The sequence below is a fragment of the Parus major genome, chromosome 1, assembly GCF_001522545.3.
Source record: "Parus major isolate Abel chromosome 1, Parus_major1.1, whole genome shotgun sequence".
Classification (NCBI taxonomy): domain Eukaryota; kingdom Metazoa; phylum Chordata; class Aves; order Passeriformes; family Paridae; genus Parus; species Parus major.
Window position 1 is genome coordinate 73708178 of NC_031768.1, and position 12544 is coordinate 73720721.

The 12544-nt window shown below is 35.7% G+C and overlaps 1 long non-coding RNA gene across 1 annotated transcript; it reads left to right on the top strand.

Moving 5' to 3' along the window:
• The first annotated feature begins 1483 nt into the window (after nucleotides 1–1483).
• Nucleotides 1484–10486, top strand: LOC117243686. Its single transcript, XR_004498206.1, has 3 exons — nucleotides 1484–2793; nucleotides 3708–3864; nucleotides 6910–10486. It is a non-coding gene; the product is annotated as an uncharacterized LOC117243686 (long non-coding RNA).
• Nucleotides 10487–12544: the final 2058 nt, after the last annotated feature.

Here is a 12544-nt window from a genome sequence, read left to right on the forward strand (position 1 = left end):
TCTAAGGCTTCAAAAGGTTTCTCCTCTTTGCTGTCTCTGTTTTGGTCGGTTTTTATAGTCAGTCAATAGTAGCAATTGTGTCCATCCAGTCAAAACACAGGAAGCAGCAATTTGTTCTTCTTTCAAAATCATACTTTGGTACAGAAAAATCTAATTTCTAGATAATATTACTTTAGGAAAGAAATTTAATTTAAAGTTTTGAGGTGGACATTATAGAAAAATAGACAACTTCAGTGTTTCCTTTTTTGCTAGCCCTTGGAAAATTTAAATTTAAAAACAAGAAAGGAGGAAGTAGCATCTTACATTTTAAAACTAATTTGTTTCACGTTGGTAAGCAGCACTTCTGCTATTCCATGTTTATTCACTTCAAAACATGACCATGCTACTTCATCTCCAAAGAACGATTTTAGCACTCTACTGTTTTAACACGGTTAAGCTGGAAGGCAGTCAAGGGATGTGAGGAAGTAATTTGTTGTACATTTAATGGTGTGAAGTATCCACCAGGGAGAACTCAAAAGATTTTTCTGTTTTCTCACGAAAGTGTCCATGAGTGAGATTCCAATTTCCTAAGTAGTTCTCTGATTAGCTTTTCACAACTCTGTCCTGTGTCAGACAATTGGCAAGAAAACAGAGATCAGGCTTTTGTTGATATTAATGAATATTACACCTTTATCATCATCCCTTTGGTGACGTCTCCCGGATTTGGTGTGAGGGAAGCTTCACAACTGCCGAGCTTATCTTCAGGCACCAGTCCTGTGGTGCTCCGTAAGTGTGCAAGGCTGGAGCTAATCTGCTGCTTAACTCTGCTCCTGTGGGGATGCCGAGGCTGCAGCAGCTTTGCGCCAGCTCTGTGGAGCTCAGGCGCTCTGTGTGCCATGAGCTGCCGCGCATCTAAACCATCACTTACCCACTGCTTCTTCAAAGCTCCCCTTGGACCTCCAGCACACAGGAGTCTCTGCATTAGCAGACTCTTCTGTGGCACAGGGTTAAAATGAAGAATGTGTTTCCAGCAATCCCCATCTAGTTCTTAGAAAAAATATTCAAAGCTCAACAGAGCCCTGTTTAGAGGAAGTTTTGAGGGGATGCAATGCTAGAGCTGTACTAGACAATTCTCAACACACTGAGGAATTCAATTAATAACACAGTGCTCCTTTATGCAATAAAGCCTTTTCATTCTTTGAGAGAATTCCTGGAACTGAGGGAGCAGATTGATTTACTCGTAACCTGCACTGAATCAGGTATTGCATACTAGAGCTGACCTTCTGTCCTGAAGCTGGTTTAGTATTTGCTTTCCATTAAATGGAGAAAAGCTTCCATAAAACCCCTTGAGACATTGTTTATGAGACTTTTGTGAGTTGCTACTTGCTTTCATACCACTATATCTCTTTGTGTCATTGTCAGTCTTACTTGTTTTTCTTAAATACATTATTTCATAAATACAAAGTTGATCACAAAAAATAATGTTTTGATTATTAAAATAAAGCTCCAAGAATAAGTGGCTATAGATTTATTTATTTCCTTGAGCAGTGTTTAACCACAAAAAAAATTTCATGCCAATTCTTCTGCTTATAAATAGCATTTATATCACCACCATGGACATTATGTTCAAGAAAACAAATATGTGGGGTTTTTTTCTTGCTCAGAGAGTAGGAATAGATGCATGGATTTGTGTGTTCGTGAGGCTTTTGTGTGTTGCAATGACAAAGAAATTATTCTTGTATCCACCTGAAAAAAAATATTCTTAAATGAAATTCCACACATTCAGTCTTAATGCTAAAGTATTAAGGCTAAACTCACAGTTTATTGAGTGCTCTTAGAGATTTCTTCTATAGATGTAAGGAGAAGTTATTTTAGCATTCAGAAAGAGCAGTATGTACTAAAGTGGGAAAGAGATGGGTTTGCTATGGCTATTACTTGAACACATTTTCTGATTAATTCATTAATGCGTCATTCCTCAAAAATGAAATGACACTTCACTGCAGTAGTCTGACAAAATCCTGATAATACTTTAATCTACAATATTTTCAGAAAACTGCTCAAGGTTTTCAGCCAAACTGTTTACCCGATGGAGTTATCTTTAAAAAAAAATTGCGCTAAGTCTACCTCATAGCACATGTCATGCAGAAAAAAATTCAATATTTTGGTCAATAACTTGGCAGAAGATAAAAATGTATGATCTTCTACACCAGGTCAGTTCAAATCCAGTCTCCTGTGTGAAACCTTCCCACACAGGAAGTGAAAGGAAAGTTTATACGAAGAAGGCAGGTGTAGTGAAATTTTCTCTAGTTAATAGTACTTAAAACTTTACCAGTTTTGGAACCAAGAAAAATATTTTTTTATATAGTCTATTAAAGAGAACCAAAATCATAAGAGAGACAAAGACAGTAGGATGATACATTTGTTCTTTAAGATGTTGAGTTCTGTTGGTGCCATGGTTTGCCCTGAAACACAGTGGTGATCCACTTGCCAGGGGACTTTTTATTGTTTTTTGGTTTTTTGTTCAGACTGTTTAGTTTGCACTGATCAGATGAGCACAGAGAATTGTGCTTCTATCAATCCAAATAAAATCCCATGCCACAAAAAGCTGTTGAGAATTATTTTTATCCACCCCTATCCTACCTCTCTACCTCTGTGTCTGAGATCATTATCTGGTGTACTGCAGTGCTGGTGTGCTATCGCTCTGGAGATTCTCAAGGAAGAGTGAAATCCCTGAGGAGAAAGATAATGGTCACCATAACTGCAATGTTTATGGCTGTTTCTAAGATTCAGTAGCATCAGATGGCTGTGAGTGAGGTAAGTGATGCAGGCCAGTGTCACTGGGGAGCCATATGACATTGCAATGACTTCTGAAAAGTCCCCCTGGGCTGGCTGTTAGTTCTCTAACAAAATAATGCTACTCCTCTACAGCACCTAAGGGTCTCCTTTTCTATTGAAATGCTGAAAGAGAAAACAAAGAAGTGAAGGACCCGCATTCTGTAGTTTATAGTATTTGTTTAGTTCTAACACAAGATAGCTGTACTAAAGGGATAGAATAAAGAAGCTAGTGATACTGTGAAAATCAGAAAGGCAAAAAGGGAGATTGTGGCAAGCACTGAGCCAGAGGCTGTAATCAATTAGCTGATTGCTGAACTTCAGTGCCCTGCATTACATCTGCCAGAAGCAGTGAAAGATGTACAGCTGAAAATTCCCCCTCACAAAACCACAAAGCTTGTGGAATTCTAGTCATAAATACTTAAAAAGGAAAAGGTCTGCTCTAGTATAGATTCCATCACCTTGATAATCAGCAGCCTTTCAGTAGTATCCACTTTATAAATAGAAGATCCTTGGAATAGAGAGATGTGGATGCGGATGTCTGACGTAATAAAACTCAAACTAATCTCCAGTATTTTATTAAGAAATCATTAGACTGAACTGCTTCAGGTGAAATCTTTCTCCATTGAAGTCAGCAGCAAAATTCCCTCTGACTTCAGACAGCAAGAAATAAAACCTTTTCAGGACAGTTATTAAGCTACAGAATAGCTAAAAGGTAAGGAATTAATTTTGATTAAATGGAAATCTATATCTACCTCACAAACATAACTAGAGAAGAGATTCTATTGATTTTTATCTAATTTGTTTTATTTACTGATATGAATAGTCTTTAAGAGTCCTTTTTTATTTTCTGGCAATAACTACCTATGATTTTTTTTAATTGTACTTTTGCACAGGTGATTTTAAGAACAAAAAGATAACCTTCTTACAAATAACCAGGTAAATAACCCAACTTTTACTGCAGTAAACTGAAAAATCCTACCTAGAACGTTGGAATGAGCAGTGCTTGGGACGAGTCTTTTGGCAAGTGTTTGTGACTCAGAACTTAGAGAGGTATGTCTATCTTCAAGGCTCTCAGTGAGTTATCCCTGTGCTGGCTGGGCCTAGTCTGATTGCTGGGGCATGTTGTCTGTGTTATGAATTCTGTCTGATAGACTGCTGTCTTTTTGCTTTTTGTCTTTTTTTATATGACTCTTTAAAATAATTTTAAAAAACCCTTTTAAAAAAGCATTGTCAAAAGAGACGGGTAAACAAAAGACTGTCATCATAAATACTCAAACAATTTGTGATCAAATGGCAAAATTATACTGATGTCAGGATTTGAGGAGAACAAAGCATTTTATCCTTGTGTACTTCCTCTGGGAAAAGATGTGAACTGGCCACAAAGTCCTTGCAATGGCCTGGTGGCAGTCACAAATGTAGATGGTAAGCAGCTCAACTGAAAGAGAGACTTCTTTCCTTGTTGTACTGACTAGGGAAGAATTGGTCAAGAACATAAAGGTAAAAGGCATGAGTGAGTGAGAAAAACCATGCAATAATAGCTCATGACACATATGTAAGGCAAAGGAAAGAACAGCAAAATAAAGGCATCAGATTTCAGGAAAGTAGGCTTCAGTAAACAAGAATTGTCTTGTGAAAAAAAAAAAAATTGAATTCAAGAAATCTACAAGTTACTTAAGGAAGCAATTTTAAGGGTATAAATCTGAATTAAACCAGAACAGATACCATAAGATTTGCTAAATTTTGACCTTTTCAGACAACATCTGAAAAGGTGAAGCTTGGTCACTTCCTTAGGGTAGGGAAGTATTACATAAATGTGATGTTGCAGAATCAAAAATTATGATGGCACACAATAGATGTCAGTCCCAAAGACTATGCTGATGATAAAAGTTCTTTTATCATATAGAAAAGAGGACAAAAACAAACTAAATAGCAGTTAAAAAAAAAAAAAAGAAGAAAAATAAAATCACTCTAGAGATGAATGGCATGTTTTTAAAGTTTTTCTGAATCACTCTTATTTGTAGGGGTGAGAGGCGTTTCAATATTGCAGCAATAAGTAACAATGGGGAAAATTTAAGACCAAGGTTCTAAGTGGGAAGGAACAGGTTAAATACCTATTACTAAGTTAGATGTTTACAATTAGCTGTCATGCTGTGGTACTTGAAGAATAAGCTGATGAAATATCAAAGATGATAGAAGTAGCTCTAAAAAGTCAAAAACAATAGGTGATGATCAAGAATGAATGCAATAGTGATCTTCAAAAGGAATGTGAAACAATTTTAGGAAATCAGATAAACTTTGGTTCCTGGAAGAATGCTAGAACAAATAATCAAACTATTTGTAAGCATCTAAAAAAAACCCAAGGAAATTAGTCACTGTCAACATGGATTTGTCAAAACAAAATTGTATCAGAATAATCTAATTTCCTTCTGTGAGGGAGAAACTGTGGATAGAAAAGAAGCAGCAGATGTCACACATAGCTTTTAACACTGCCTCATAACAGTCTCATAATTAAGCCAAGGAAGTCTGTTCTGAACAAAACTATGGAAAATGGGCACAGAAAGACTTGAATCACTTTCCTGATAAAGCACTTGCCAATAGTTCACAGTTAAATAGGAATGATTCTGTGCAGTAGTGTACAGTTCGGGCTCTTTTGCTTTCCTTCAAGACTGGGGAGGAGTAATTGACACAGCTCTTGCAAAACCTGCAGGAAAAATCATAAGGTTCAACACATTGGTTGACCTTGCAGGATCTGTTACATTTGTACTCCTATTCACATGTTTATCTCCACTTCAAAACAATACCTCCTTATATAAATTAAGCATAAAAATAAGTATGGTCACACGTTGGCTATATTAAATGCACAGGGTTAAAAAACCATATTGTGTTTCCTCTAAAATGTTTGTTACTTTCACGTCTATCATATCTTTCATTATAAATTTGGCCTGTGTCAAAAGTTCTCTTTAAAAATTTCTATAGACCATAACAACAAAAAATAAAGCTGTGATAATTTGAGCAATTTTGAAAAGTACTAAAAAGATTAATATTTCAGTGAGTTTTGATAATTAACAGTGTTATTCTAAAAAAGACTATGAATAGATTATTTTTCATCATCTCTACCCCATAATATTTGGCTAGATATGTGAATTACATTGTTCATTTTCCTTCCTGAATGAAGAAGCAAAAGTCTTTAGAATAAAGTGAGAATATTTAGAATAATGTTTCTCACTTTAATTAGTAGCATTCATAATTTGAAATGCTGTTTTTCATTTCCATCTTCATTATCTACTTAAAAGTCCCAGCTCCTATAAATATTTTTGAAATTACATGGAGGAAGATAAAACATACAAGAATGCCAGGAAAAAAAAAAAAGAGAAAACCACTTTTTTTTTTTTTTTTTTTTTTTTTTTTTGAATGGCAGTTTCACTTTTGGAAACCAATTAGCAATTTATTTTTGTATTATTTTTCTCTTTTATAGCTTGCAAAATTTGCACTGCCTGCCAATAGGTGGCACTAAAAATTTCTGCATTATCTCAGTGGTGGTTCTGTTGTCTTTCAACGTTGATGGAGTTATATCCTAGCATATCTCCCATTTCCATTACCTTTGTTTGATTTTGATTTACATTTTATGTTTAATCAAAAAACCACTTTTCTATAAAAATAGAGGTGCTGTATACCCCATAAAATATTAGATTAATGGGCACAGGAGAGATACATTAATAAACTCTAAACAGCCAAAGTTTTTTGCCCAATGGATAAAATATTAATGTACCCAAATAACCAAAGCTGAATATTGCTGATGCACAACATCTGAAGGGTACATGTAACACTGAAATAAAATGGACAGACTATTGAACTCCACTATAATGTTCATATTTTTCACTTTCATTTAACTTATTTCTTAGAGAAATATTTCAAACGTTGTTCTTAGAATAGTTGAAATAAATAGCATTTTCCCATCAGGCAATTTCAATCTTATGGTTATGATTTACCTGGATACATATGTCTATGACCAATGCTTGATTTTTGGGCACCTGCAATTAGCTGTCCTTTACCTGTGAGCTCTGATTTCTTTATTATCCTCTATTTCAACTTCAGGGTGGCACCATCATAATGCAAGAAGTGAAAGGATAAAGCAAAGAAGATCTGGTTGGCTCAGCTTCCCATGCAACTCCAAGAAGATTCAAGCCTCTTTTAGCTCACCAGAGACAAAGGCATACATGCAAAGTTTTCAAAAGACCGTAGATTACAGTGAAAGCTGGATGCTACCAGCACTAGGTACTTCTCTTCTTCTCCAGTTAAGTAAAACTCGGGTTATGATATGCTTTCAATATTATGTCAATATTGTCACTATGCTAAATTCTTGTGTGAGCCAGACTTTGCAGATGTGCTCCACAAGGTCATTTATCGTGGCTTGTGCTGGGTTGCAGGCCCAAAATATATCTGTTGTGCTTGACACAGGAAAAACCATTGTCACTTCAAAGCAGATCTCATTTCTGACAGCAAGATGAAGCCAGTTATTTCAGTAACACAACTTCCAGATCTCAGATCTCATGATTTCTCAAAAAATTTAGTTGAGTCAATTTTTGTCTTTTACACTGTACACTAAAAATCTGCTATTTGGAAGACTCTTCCCACACCAGCTGTCTCTGCCATATCACTGCAGCACTGGCTGTGGTAGGCAGGCTGGGATAGGAAAGGGATGTCAAATGGAGAGGAGACAGATATGCACATAGAAGAACTGTACTTATCAGTGATATCTGGCAATTAAAGGTATCCTAATTCACACCCAATGATTACAGGAATATGGATGTTTCTACCATATTTCCCTGAGATGAGTGTATGCTTTGGAATTTTTGGTAAGAAAGAAAGGTAGCAGCAATAAAATTAGCACACAAACACCATCTGTGAAAGCCAAAAAGCATCTATAGATCCTCTGCATGCTAGAGGCTATGAGGAGGGATAGAAAAAACCCAGAAAGAAGAAGGAGACAGGGAAATACAGAGCATGGCTGCCCCCCACCTCCCCCCTCAAAAAAAAAAAGCATGATAAAGCTAAGAAGTAAATATGAATTAATAACTACTGTACAGACCATTCTAACACTGATAGGTTACTGCCATACAAATCATAGGCATTTTCCACATGTTGTACAGATCAAATGAATTATTGCCAATTAACACAAAGCATTACCCTGAGGCACTATCCAGGCATATGTAAAAACTTTATCTATCCTGAAGACACAATTTAAATGGAAAGCCTCCTTGGTTATTGGTAATAAGGCTGCACTCAAAACAAGGAGGGAATATGCCGTGAGTCAGGAGAATGTTGTTGGAAATCTGTAAAACACATCTATTGCCTACAGAAATGAGCAACTAAAAAACCCCTCCAGCTCATGCTACTTGCTCTGTACCAGTGTTTAAGTCAGTTCTCTGGATTCCTCTGACTGCTCAATAAACATCACTTAACATTTCTATTTTCTTCCCACTGTTCTCTAGTCCAGGTACACACAAGCTGGCAACACTTGTGTTTACATGGGACTACAAAGGTGGGGTCATCTCAGGCCCTAAAGTGAAACATTGATAGTCCCAGCCATAAGATTCCACCATTTCACCCAACTGCAATGACTTCAGCTTTCTTGGACTTATCTCTTCTCTTCCCAGGGTCACTCACTTTTCCTCCTGTGCTCTGCAATATCAGTAAAGAACATTATATGACAAGGTCATCTCTGGTGCTGTTGGTTACAAAGTACTCAGTGGAGATGGTCATTGAGGAGGCTTTGTTAAGCATGTACTTGTTCCCACAACCTGAAAACTTCTCCCTTTTTTTTTTTTTTCCATTACCCTCCACTCTGCTGGTTTATATTTAATATATCCTCTAAAGACCTCTCAGGGTGTAATTTGATTGCTGCTAGGGAAAAAAAAATTGCCCATGAATGGAAAATTCTACTTTCTGCTCTTTCCAGTAGACAGTAGCAGAGAATATTCATCTCTGGAGACTTCTTTTTATTTATTGATGGAAGAAGGTATCCATCTCAGTTCACCATTTCCATGCCTGTACCTTCACCTTTTTTTCATTTTGAGCACTTCATATCCATGCTGTTAACTGTGGATCACAATCTTATATGGTTTTATCCCTGTAATGCCCTGATGAATTGGGAAATGTCACTGTACTGACTTTATAGGCAACACATTAAGCATCAATACATTGTGAGCTCAGGCTTATGAAAAAGCCATTCATCATAAATGTGCCAATTCTCTATAGGCATAGGCAAAGTTTGTCCCAAATGGAGTATAACTCAGATATATCTGGCTTTTCCTGGGATGGTTCTGTGACACACTTAAAAATATTGGAAAGAAATGACATGTTACCTTCTTTTACTATATACTAAGTTAATGTTAAATATCTAGCCATTGCTGTTGACTTAATTGTTTTAATGCAAATGATGATTTACCTTGATTTTTTTACTAATTATCCCAAATTTATAATGAAAAATGTAGCAAAAAAAGAAATGGAATCTTATTTATTTTTCTTTTATCTTAGGCTGACTGATGGAATATCCTTACCTTCATTTCTTTCAGTATTTTTGGATGTGATGCTTGATTTAATATAACATCTCTCATGCTTAAGTATCTCAGAGAGAGTTTAAGAAAAAAAATGACACCACATCTGCTGTAGTGTAGTTCAGGGTATGTAGGACTGAAAGGGCAGAGAGGAAAGCATGTTTCCAAAGGACAGCATGGGAAAAAAGAGGGATGCATTATCTATCATTTTTATTTCAAAATCTTGTGTTTCAGAACCATGAAGTGCAGCAAATTACACATAAACTCAGCTATTAGTGTTGATAGGAGAGATTCTGTTGTGACAACGGTGGAGTAAATAGCATAGGTATATTCTTGAATATAAAATTTGATATGTAGTAAATGCCTGTTTAGGAACAAACCTAACGTCATTACAGATTTTGGAAATATTGCTTGACATGTTTGGCAATGCACTGTCAAGATGAATTAGGTCCCACTTTTACTCTCAGAATGAGAGTTGTTGCAAACAATGAGAAAAAACTGTCCTGCTCTGTTACGGACTGCAGCCCGCTGTCTGTGCCTCAAGGGTGGCAAATGAATGGGCCAGGCATAAAGCAGTGTGTAATGTCAAAGGTAAACTGACACTCTGAGCAACACAATTAAAAAGGATTGTTTATTATTGGTCTGAAACACCACAATAGAAATCGTTCCCTCTTGGCTAGGCTTTGGACTCTCCACCCCGAGTAACCTCTCAGCACACAACTGTGCCATGCCTGCATCTATTTCTAGTCAGCTTTATATTTTCTAAAGTATCAGTTTGGGTCTACAACTTTACAGTCTTTATTATGTTTAACACCATAGTATCTCAAAAAAAAAAAAAAGAAAAGTGGAAGTAATTTTGACCCTGGGACAGGAAGATAAAGAGTGAGATTCCAGAAAAAACATGAATATTGTGATACGAAGTAAAATAAAGCACACAATAAGCAACTGCATAACCTAAATTTAAAAACTATTCTTTAGATTTAAAGAAAAAGCAAACAAAAAATCAAACCCAGAAATTAAATACCCCAGAACAAAACAAACAAATAAAAAGCAAGAAAAAACCTAAGGGAAAATTTAGGGACTCATCCCTCTCCACACAGCAGATGAGAAAGGTTTAGGAATTGAAAATGGAATTCGAAACAATGATATAAATGATTTAGTCAAAATAGACGTAATAAAAGTTGAAGCATATCTGAAATTCTGTTCCTTCTGAGGAGTTCTAGTATTTATTTCAGGGTGTACTAAGATACGCTCATGAAGCTCAGTCAATGGCTCATACAGGGTTTTTTTATTTTGGCAGAAATTCACAGAGGAAAATTTAAACTCCCAAAGAGCCTAATTAATTATGAGATTTGCTTCTTGGCAAAAATGACTAATTTATCAGTGCATCCTTGCTCAGAAAAATCATAGGTAACCAGGGGCATCATTTCGTGTTTAGCTGAAACATGAAGACTGGGAACCCGGAGTTGTTTTGATACAGGGTGTTTTGTTGTGCTAGCTCCATGCTGAAGTTTTAATAATAGTATAACCACAGTAATTACACCACAACTGCTAATGTGACATAAGACATATAATGGAGAGATTTGTATAGTCTATAGAAGTTAGGTGCCAAGGGTGGGTTTTGTCTAATCTAATCTAATCTAATCTAATCTAATCTAATCTAATCTAATCTAATCTAATCTATTCTAATCATCTAATCTAATCAAATCTAATCTAATCTATTCTAATTTTAGAGCTCTAAAATGTTCATGTCTGTCTTCAAGCTGGTCACCCTTAGATTTTTCAAGAAAGGGAAACAGGTATTCCTTGATATACAGCTGGCCTGTTTCAAATTTCTCCTCTGAGACAGTGTGAACTGTGTCCCAAAAGTTCATCATTTCTCTGCAGTGAGATGAGGGTTTAGCTGGGATGTAGCTGTACATGCTATTATACCAATATGTGGTCTACCCACCATGATGTTATTAGGAAATGCCTTGTAAAAAATCCAAACACGTAATAGCAGTAAGTATTTAAGACATTATTCCTTGGAACACTCCTCTAGGCAATATTTATAGTTACTGTGCTGTCAGTCCCTTGGCAACACAAGGTTATGGGAAAGGAAGTGAAGCACAGAGCAGTCTGTGGAGAACAAAATTTTAGTAAATCAGATTTTTTTCTTAACTAATGATTCAGAATCTATTGTCCCAGAAACTCCTATGATAACTCTTATGATAATTTTAGACTGGTTTAGTTAGAGTTGAACCTCACAAAAATGAGGTTCATATGTTCATTTTTGTTCAAGGAAATCTAAGTCTAATGCTAATCATGAAATATCTTTGCAGGGGTGGGATTTGGGAAAATTTCCTCTTATTAACACAAATTAAAATTATGTGCAAGGTTCTGAAAGAAAACACAACTGCTTTTTTGTAAAACAGTGTCACTGGAACATGAATTATATCTTTTCCATGACAGCTTGATGGAATTTTTTTTTTTTTTTTTTTTTTTTTTTTTTTTTTTTTTTAGTAATTGTTTTATCAGCTATATTATTTTTCATTTTTAACTTACTAAGGTCTATGGTGAAATATGAGTTCTGTACATGATGCATGACCTGTATATGTAAATGACAATGGATTATTAATGTTCTTATTTTCTCATTCAAAGCTGAACATATTTTTTAAAATATCAATGAAATATCCTAAAATGTTGTCAGACATAAACGACTTCACAGTTGTTGTAATTAAAGTCTTGTTTAAGGCTGGATCCTCCAGTTATGATTAGTTCTGTGAATTGGTCTTGTCTGGGAATTCTCTGTATATTGACCTTCCTCTTCCAGGATAGGCTCTTGATTTGAACTATCCTCAAAATTTAAAAAAAGAAGAAAAATTGTGATATCTGATACTAGATTACTCTCCATGATGTCAGAGATGAATATGACTCGAGTAACTCAGACTCCATATTTTTCCAATACCATTGCAGGTGCACTCTGCAGTACGCTCCAGCATCTGGAGCATTTTGAAATCTTTTGCTACCAAGCTGAAGAATTTACAGACTTGAGGAGCATCTTTCAGATGAGGGTCTGTGCATAGATTCAGTTCAGCCAATCTTATTTCAAACATATATTGTGGTTTTTTTCCCTTGTTGTTGTGAGACAAAGACATTTTATAATTTGAGCAAAACAATTCTAAAACAATTTA